Source organism: Neodiprion pinetum, chromosome 5 (genome assembly GCF_021155775.2).
Source record: "Neodiprion pinetum isolate iyNeoPine1 chromosome 5, iyNeoPine1.2, whole genome shotgun sequence".
Taxonomy (NCBI): domain Eukaryota; kingdom Metazoa; phylum Arthropoda; class Insecta; order Hymenoptera; family Diprionidae; genus Neodiprion; species Neodiprion pinetum.
In genome coordinates this window covers 1,904,039-1,914,252 of record NC_060236.1, presented here as the reverse complement: position 1 = coordinate 1,914,252, position 10,214 = coordinate 1,904,039, and the positions used below count along the sequence as shown (strand labels likewise).

Below are 10,214 nucleotides of genomic sequence, written 5' to 3'. Positions count from 1 at the left end.
TGACGCGTATACTATCGAAAGCTCGGAGTGCCGACCAAGACTGGAGCGAAATACAGTATGATGGGTAAATCGACGCGGGCGTCGAGTCGAGTCGCCTCGCGTCGCGTCGCCTAGCTCTTAACAACGCTAAGCTTCGTGAAATCAGCTGAGGGCATGCGTCTCTCCGACTTATCGAAGACCCCCCTCAACCATAGATATATTAATTAGAAGTACGCTTATTCGTTTATTTCTTCATCTATTCCTTCACCCATTCATCCGTCACTCGTTCCTCCATCATTCATTCATCCGTCGTCCATCATCAATTCGTTCGATCCGTCATCACTTATTCACCGATCATTGATTTATGAAGGATTGATTGATCGATTGATTGATTGATTGATTGATTGATTCATTCATTCATTCATTCATTCATATACCTATCATTCATCCATCATACATCGTTCATTCATCATTCATTCATTCATTCATTCATTCATTCATTCATTCATTCATTCATTCATTCATTCATTCATTCATTCATTCATTCATTCATTCATTTATTCATTTATTTTTTGATTTCCTTATCTTAAATTTTCTCTCTCTCTCTCTCTCTCTTCTATCATTTTCCTAAACGACTTACGGCGATCGTTTCTTATTTCGAAACCAAAACCGGAAACAAAAGAGCCAAAAAAAGCAAAATAATAAAATCTACAAATTATATCATGCAGAGAAAACAGTGAAATACTATCGACGTCATTCTTTTTTCTCTACTTTCCAACACTCATCTTTTCTTATTTCTATCCAAGTATTTTTGTTGCAAACCTTTTTCTTTTCTTCATCCTGCATCTTGGCAATTATTTTTTAATCCTCTCACACGCCTCGCGATAAATTACATATCGTCGTATTATTGTTACTGTAAAATAAATACGACGGTTGTTTAATTTCATGGGAAATTTTTCTCTTCTGCTTATTTCTCTTTGTTCGTTGAGTTGACGTGCTCTGTTTTGCTCCTCGTTCTTACCATTTTATTAACGACATATTCTGTCATAAAAAGTTCTAGCACAGTTTAATGGAAGTGCGGAACATATACCTTTCAACTACCGGAAATTTGTGACCTTTTTCCAGTTTTTCTCCAAATTCTATTCGGGAGAAACTTTCTCATCGATTGTGCGTGAACCTTAATCGTTGTCTTTCGCCACGGTTGATTGCGTATTATCATCTGCGTGTGTTTCGTATGTGTGTCACTGTGTACTGACAGTTACATAATACATCCACCAGCTGACCGTGTATACGCAATTTTGAAATTGCTTTCGTTTAAATCACCGACTGTCAAAGTTCCATATACCTGGTAGAGGTTATCAATTTGCGACAAACCTGTGGTGATACTTTCCTACGGGAATATTAACGATCACTCCGATAGCGTGACGTTTGAATTGGTCAGAGCACCTTGAACTCTGTGTACTGTGTATGTGCGTGTCCAAAACAGCTGACCTGTGTCTATGATCCTAGCTCTATTTCTTGTCGAGATCCTCGTGGTGTGTGCTCTGATTTAAATATACGTGCTAATGCGAGTGCGAGGATTAAACTTTGACATTTGGATTCTCAGTGGTTCATGTTGTTACTTGTACGAGGACTGTGTGCGTTGCTTTGGTAAGCAAGTGTTACATGGTATACAGTCGGAGCTGTCATCCAAGGTAACATCAGCTGTTTACGCGAAAAAATCGCGTCCAAGTTGACAGGTTGCAATGTCTGAGGAAGGCGCTTCGCAAAATCAGCCCCAGTTGGCCCAATTGCTTAAAATCTGCAAAGGATGCAAGAAGGAGGTGAAGAACGATGTCTGTTGCCGTTTCTGCCGCAACCACCGTCATCCGGCGTGTACTAAAATGACAAGGATCATGCATGAGAGCAAGTCTGTTGCCGGGTGTAGACCTTGTTCATCCGCAGCGAGCGCATCTCAACTTTCGGAGTTTAACATGCGGCGTATACAGTCTACTCCCATCAAATCGCACCACTGTATCCTCTCCGGCACATCAACCCAGCCTGGAGACTGTTCTTGCGGCGATTGAAGCGAATGCATAAATGCTTGGGGAATCTCAGCGTAAACAAGCTGATTTAGAGTCCAAAATTGATGGACTCCTGGCCTCTTTGGTGCAACAAAGTAACCAAATGGATGTCCGGCAGGTCGTAGAGTCTGATGCAGAACTTCGCGAGCGCCTGAAGAATCTAGAAATGAAAAATCTGATGTGTGATCTGTTAGTATCTGGAGTCCCGGAGCTGGAGTCCGAAGATCTCAAAGACGTTTTCGGTCTATGCTTAGGCTACTTGAAATCGTACCTACTCGCAATGACCTCATTGAAGCCACTCGTGTTAGAAGCACTAAAGTCACGAATAAGCCCAGAACGATCCTCTTCCGTCTGCGGACCGTGCGATGCCGGAACGAGATTCTGTCAGCCAAGCGGGCGAAAGGTGCCATCCATGCTGATGTCTGTTTCCGTTTCACTATGTCATACTTTTATTCTCATTGTTACTCTTAATTTTATTACTGTTTATAATTTATTACATATATTTTCTTGTACTACCTATTCTTATCCCGTATCTATCTAATTGTGCACTGTTATTTTATTCCTACCGTCGGTTCTTCAAACTATAAACCATTCGTCATTTTCAACGATTATAAACTCTGGTCTGTATACCTATTATTAGTTAGCTATCTATTTACTTTGTCTTTCTGGTCCGGTGGTCAGTAATATATCCTTTTTATTGTGTTATAGTTTTGTTATGTTATACTACTATCACTGGATCTATTGTACAATCCGGTTCTCGTATTCTATGTCTCTACCTATGTATCAAAATTACCTGCATCGATCTTTGAAGTTCCTCCACTGATCGCCTTTTTGTTTGCCTTAAAGCCCAAGCGGGTCATGGCATGATAAACTCGATCTATCTATCTATCTATCTCTCTCTCACGTTTTTTCTTTCATTCTCCTTATCTCTGTGTAAAAACATCCTTCTCGGGGGATAATTAGCGAACTTCTATTAGTTTTTCTTTTTTTTTTGTTTCCTCCCCCATTGTTGGTATATTGTAGATATTACGCGGTATTGGTTTATTGATGTGTAGATATCGATTATTATACAAGCATACAATTACCGCAACAGTGATCCCGAGGGATGGATTATAAGATATTAAAGTTATTTATTTTATCCCGACGTGTGTAAAAAATTTCACGGTATGTATACGTATACATATACGAGGGTCAAAGAAAATTTCTTAAATTTGAAACTTGAATTCGCTAGTTGGACAGTTTGTCGACATTTTTTCTATGCCCTTTCAATTTTCCAAACGGGTCATGTATCCGAAACGTTTCGAAAAATATACGAATAATAGACATAATAGAGAGACAAAGAGAGAAGAAAAAGGTACGCACACTTTTGTCTCTTTTCATTGTACAACTGTAGGTATTATCCACGCGTGTTATCTTGTACAATGAAATGATTAAAACGGTCCGGGTTTTACATCGGGTAATCGTTTGAATTAAACCACTTAGAATTAATAATAATAATAACACACTTGCGCGTGTGCGAGATGTTCAGGTACGTCTCTGCGTTATACGTACGCGTACTTACGTACGTCCATCCGTACACACGCATGGATAGTCATTGATGCCGTTTAGGCATTTGTGTATACGCCGTCTATGTTGCAATGCAATTGTTGCGTTATATCTGTAACAGATGTAACGCGTGAAATTGCCTCGCGGAAACGAAACTGAGATGGATTTGTTTTTATCCGCGTAATCGTACGAAATTTATTTTTCTCATCTCTAGTTGTGCGGTGATGAAAGTTCGAATTTGAAAATTTTCAAAGCCCCGAATTCAGAATTTTCCCCTGGCGAAACTTGTGGTAAAGAAATTAAGCTTATGACGAAACGTGAAAGTTTCGAGTGGTCCGAAACTCGATTTTCAAAGTTACGAAAGTGCAAAGTTCCGAAAGGGTAAAAATGAGTATATTTTAATTTTCGGAACTTTGATTCATCGTAACGTGAATTTTCGGAATCTCGAATTACGGAACTTTGACTCGACGGCTTTCCGACCATTCGAAGCTTCGTTGTTGCAGCAAAGTTTCGTTTCCTTACCTCAAGTTTCGCAACCAAATAATTCGGTCCTTGTCGCATTCGGAGCTTTAACCCCGCTACGAAACAATCTACTAGGTTGGAAAAATTTGCGATTAAAAATATTTGTAACTATCAATATATAGAATATAAAGAGTATATCGTATGTGAATAATTACACGGTATAAATCGGTGTGAAATAAAAACAAATTAAAAGGCGAAATATATGACGTGTAATGCAATTTCAGGAAAGTTAATTCCTGCGATACAGTTCGCTTTCTACACATACCTACAACGCAATGTGTACATTCCATCTATCTCTATATACCTACAATTAACCGCAACTTAATTATAAAACGCGATGCAGGGCAGCTGCAGGAACTGATGGTTCGAAACAACGACCTTTGTACGAAGAATATATTATGCATAAGTAATATTTTACGTACACATACATGTATATGATAGGCACATGCATCGCGTATAATTATTATATTCTTACGATATTAGATTAAGGTACAAATTTATATACAGCATGTATTATTATTAACGTAAATTGCACTCGATGCCTCGCTCATTATGCATCGTGGGTATAAAAAAGTAAACATCGTACAGGCAATAAATTCTACACTGTAAAAAATTTTATTTTATACAGTAACTAGAAAAATTCAGTAAAACGGGTATCGTGAAAAAAAAAAACTGTTTGTATATTGTCGGAATTAGGAAAAGCGAATATTTTGATACGTCCGTTATAAATGTATAATTATAATTATTATTATTATTTACTTTTGCAACGCGCACTGTTTTTTTTTTTTTAATTTTCTTCACATTCCCGTTGAACCAACATCGGTTTTATCAAGAGCCATGCATGTAATGTTGAAACTTATTCTCAACTGCATTATACGGCATGTGCAGTCAGTCAGGGTTGATTTTCGTCGTCTATCGGGCTTCGTGAACGCACACGCCAAGCTCGAACTTCCGGATCCTGCTTCGCCGTTGCTTTCTCATGTATTAATTATAACTAACAGATCGAATTTACTTTGCCCATGTACCCGTGTGCGATGTTTACGCGGTAATTGCTTTCTCAATTAATTCACACCGCGCCGATAAGAATTACAAAGAAACATTTAATTAAATACGAAATAGAAACAATCGTACGACAGTACGGGTGTAACAAGTTCGTTGATTTGAAGATATCGACAAAACAAAAAAAAAAAAAAAAAAACAACGGGAGAAACGAAAATCGATGATATTGCTTAATTAATTAAATTTATTAGCGATAATTCGGTGATATAATTGCGCTAGTGTAATTTAATACTAACATAGACAGGAGTATACGAAATTTATAGATACTTATGTACGCGTATTGCGATGTGTCCGATACGAGTAGAAAAGGCAAACGTGCGGTCAGGCATCGAAGATCTGAATATAAGAGATGTTTATGTGTATGTTATGTAACCATATTTTACGTAGTAAAATATTGGAGTCTGTGAAGTAATGTTTATAATTTGTTGTTCAAGCCTTATTTTTCGAAAATTTATTCATACGTTATGCGTACATTGTTATAGTGTACGATTGCATCACCTGCCGTGATGTAACGAAATTGAGTCAAAATTGACGTCGATATTCAAGCTAGTGATTGGAGACGAAAAACACGATGAGGAATTATGAATTTCAATTGAAACGTTCTACGTAGCTTAGTGAATGGTAAGATCCATTCCAGGCTTAACGACTGCCGATAATTACTTTTTTCTACAGCATATCTGTAATGTGGGGGGGAACTTCTTAACCGATACTTGACCCCGGTAAGGGAGGAATTACACTAGACTCAGATGTCGGTAAAAGCCGTTTCGCGCTTGCCCACTGTCGATAACTACTTATTTCCAGAGCATCCCTAAAATGGAAAAGAAGGCAAAGAAGGAATTATATCGGACTCGGATGTCGATAAAAGCGACATGATTTTTTAACAATTTGTTAATCTTAAGTTTCATTGTATCATCTTTAAAATTCTTCAATCTGTCGATGAAAAATCGAAATCCCTTCTTTCCTTCTCTCTTGCTTTGCCTGTTTTTTTTTTTCACACGCTATTCTACGTCTTTAATGCACGAACTATTTTTCTCATCATTCCAAGGTATGATCTTGGACAAATCATTATTCAATTTTCCCGCTGCGGAATATTAAAATTTTTCGTAACTAACAAAATCGTGGATAAATTCATCTCTAATAATAATATCGACAACAGTATAACAGTAATAATGACGGTAATTTTTGTAAAAAATACCTACCTTACCGGTAAATTTGAGTTCTCGTTGCGTTGCAGGTTTCTTTAATCTATTTCGTATGGGAAAATTTTATGATGGTAAATAAATATCACATAATATACGGTATGATATATTCGGTTATATGTACAGTGTATCATGTAAAATGTATAAATAATATTGTATATGATGATATTTCGTACATGTAATGTGATTATTTAACTGCACGTACGTAAAATCCACGTGTAAAATAATACCGAGCAATAATTATGATTCTGTCTGTGTATTTGCATGCAGGATTTCAATATTCAACGCGATGATGCAGGAAACTTCCCGTTATTATTATTTACACAATTGATATAATCGAATTATTTACGATAATAACAAACAAATAAATTTAATTCGGTATATTTTCACTCGAAATAACAACAATTATAATGAAAGTATTGTTAAATTTATAATTACACGTATACATGTTATGTATAAAAAATTCCAGTAATACAAATTCTTTTTTCCCCCATTATTATCATTATTATTATTATTATTATTATTATTATTATTATTTTTACTCATCATTAATTCCTTTGCTTTTTCAAAAAAAAGTTTATCATTCTCAGACAATCGCTTGGTTTCATAATTTTTCTTTAAATTTTCTCGTCCCTCTCTCTCTCTCTCTGGCTTACCTTTTCATTCAACATTGTTATTCAATATTATTACTATTAATATCGATTAACGACAATTGGGTATTGTTGTATAATAACTGTTATTGCTTTGGTTTCTTGTAAATCATAACGACGATAATGGTGTGGAAACGTTTGATATTACAGTATATTGTGTATAACGGGGAGAAAAATGTTTGTAACAGGGTGAATAGTTTGAAAACGTGTGAAGAAAACGTCAGGCGGCAGAGCGGGGGGAAAGAAAAATTGAAGCCGCGGGAAGGAAGCGGTAGCGTTGAATGAGGTGTGAAACAAAAAAAAAAAAAGAGCAAAAAGTAACCAAGTAAAATAAATGAAGTAGGAATAAAAAAAAAAAAAAAAAAAATTAAAACGGAAGAAGAAAAGTTTTCTATTTATTTTTTATATATGCAGTTAAACAATTATTACACACATCGACGTATCTATGTACATGTATAACATAACGAAGTAATTTTTCTCCTACAACACCTTACTTTTCTTCTCACCTGTTTCTTGCCAATATATAACAATATTAACAATTATTCGGATACGAAGTAGGATGTGGTATACATTTACGTATATATATATATATATACGTGTGTATGTATGTATGTGTATATGCAGATAAAAAGCGATTGGTTTTTTTTTTTTGTTTCTCTCTCTTTTTCTTAGTAACGTCGGGTTACTTTTTTTACGAGGAGAAATTTGTGTAAAAGGTTTTATATATTTAATAGTAATTGTAACATACGGTGTACCATAAACTTTTCTTTTCTTTTTTATTTTTTTATCTATTCATTCCGACATCCTCACGTCGTTTATACACACGAATTGATTCGTCGTTATTCGCACGTCGTATAATAGAAATATCTTAACAATTGTCCATTCGTTTGTCACAAAAATTACCACATCATTGCTTTGTTCACTTTTATCAGCGTTTTCTTTCCTAGTTGGTTTTTTTTTCTTTTTTTCTCTTTCGCATCGACGCACGCTCGCATTCCGTAAATGGGTACACAACAGCTCTGACAATGATATGCTTAAACATACATGTAATTGTTATCGTATAATCGAGTTATTTATTACATGCGAAAATTCGTTTTCTCGCGCGTGTGTGTGCGTGTGTGTTTTTTATTCCATCTTTTTTTCATTTTCTTTATTTTTAAATAACAATTTTACAGAACAACAAATCGATGATATGTATATTATGTAGTGTTGTATAATACGACATATTTATTTATTCACACTGAAAAATTGCGAAATCAACGTATACACGGAGTATTCAATAAACTTATACACTATAAATAAACACAAGTTTTATTCGTAGTATACCGTAATTATAGATGTATAGTAATTATTTATTTTACGTCACATATAGTTTAAAATACTGTCCGGATTCTTAATATTGATATGTATGTATTTTTAACTTACGATTTATAATTCATACGTTATTTATAAATGTTATATTACGTTCAATTTTAATATACCGTGTAGCAGTGCGAAGAGACCAGAGTAACTGAATTCTGTATAAATAATATCTAGCTTGTTTTTAAAATCTTTCATTGAATAAATCAAATTAAATATTAACCGCAAAATGAAATGACGAACAAGCGTTTTCACAGTTTGTCGTATCATGTTATAGATCAATAATCTTTTCTCTACTTTTTCCTCTCTCATCTATCCATACATATATATATATATATATATATACATATATATATATATATATATATATATATATATGTATATTTTACATTAATAAAAAATATTTTCGCTACCGGCCTCTTCGTGATATGTATAATAATATACCTAATATCTATCTTAAATTTTATAATGGCTTTTAGAATTAATAACGATATGTGTATTCATTTTTAATTTTATATTATTATTATTATCATTATCATGTACGTACATTATAAATAGTTTGATATGGCCCTATGTGTATAATAACGTTAATAAACAACTCAACACACGCACTATATCAACTATAATTCAACGACTATAGTATAAACGACTAAGATAACGATGAGAGGAAATTGATAATTCAAAATATCGTATCAACTGCAAATACGCGAATATGAGAAAGTTAGAATATTTCTTTTCCATTTCTTTTCTCCCTTCTCTTCATCGTCTGCTGGATGATTCGTGTTTATATTATAAAAAATTATACGGCTACAAGGTGTTATAAATGATATTTTAATATTAATGAAAATATTCTCAAGAGTTCGTTACACACCGAATATATTCAATGTCTCAGTTAATGATTTATTTATTATCTATCCTCATTTTACCGTCGTTGAACAATTTTTTTCATACACATATCGCCCTTCACGCTGAAGTATAAATCTATACGCTCGATTATTATTTCATTCGTTAAATTTCACCTTGTTTCGTTTCGTTTCAACTTTCTTTTGCCATTTTTTACAATTTATATGTAATATATAATACATATATATATGTATATATATACGGTGTGGAACGACGCGATACTTGACGATATTATTTTATAAATGTATTATTGACGACGTTTTCCAAGCTGAAAGCGAGCCGTTGTATAGCTGGCAATAAAGCGATTCGAAATGGTTGTAAAATAAAAAAAAAATAAAAAAAAAAAATAACAGAAAGAAGAAACGAAGAAGCGGAAAACTTGAGTGCGCTCGGGAACTCGGAAGAAAATTCATCCATCGTATCTCATCTTCGGCGAATGGGAAAAAAGTCCCGCAGCTAGGACGATCGGTTTTATTTTTATTGCACAAGCCGTTATTACGATCGGATATTCGAAACGACGGCCGCCCCATCAATGTGCGACAATAAATGAGCGAACGTGAAAGAAAAGAAACGAGATACGAAAAAAAAAAACAATAGTGTTCTGGTATAAAAAAAAAATTGATAAGAGAAAAAAAAAAAAACCGATGGACAAATGATTGTGGAATGTTTTTTTTTTTCTTTTTTCTTGTCGTTACAATTTAAACGCAATAAAATTACGTGAAAAGAACTCTGCCGGTTTTTTACTATTGAAATATTATACGTCACACGTATCGAATAACAAATCTGCGCAAACGCGCAATTATTGAAATTTATTATTTTTTGCTAATTGAAGATTACTGATCCATTTTTTGTTTCCTTCTTTTTTTTTCCCCACTTCTTTTCCTTTCAGGTTGGAAAACTAATAATACTTTTTATTACACTAAATTTCAATACAT

At 34.2% G+C, this 10,214-nt stretch overlaps 1 long non-coding RNA gene across 2 annotated transcripts in view; it reads left to right on the top strand.

Annotated features, from left to right (window-relative positions):
• LOC138191027 (uncharacterized) overlaps positions 1 to 10,214 on the top strand; it is a 97,491-nt gene that overhangs the window by 39,662 nt on the left and 47,615 nt on the right. The window lies entirely within an intron of this gene.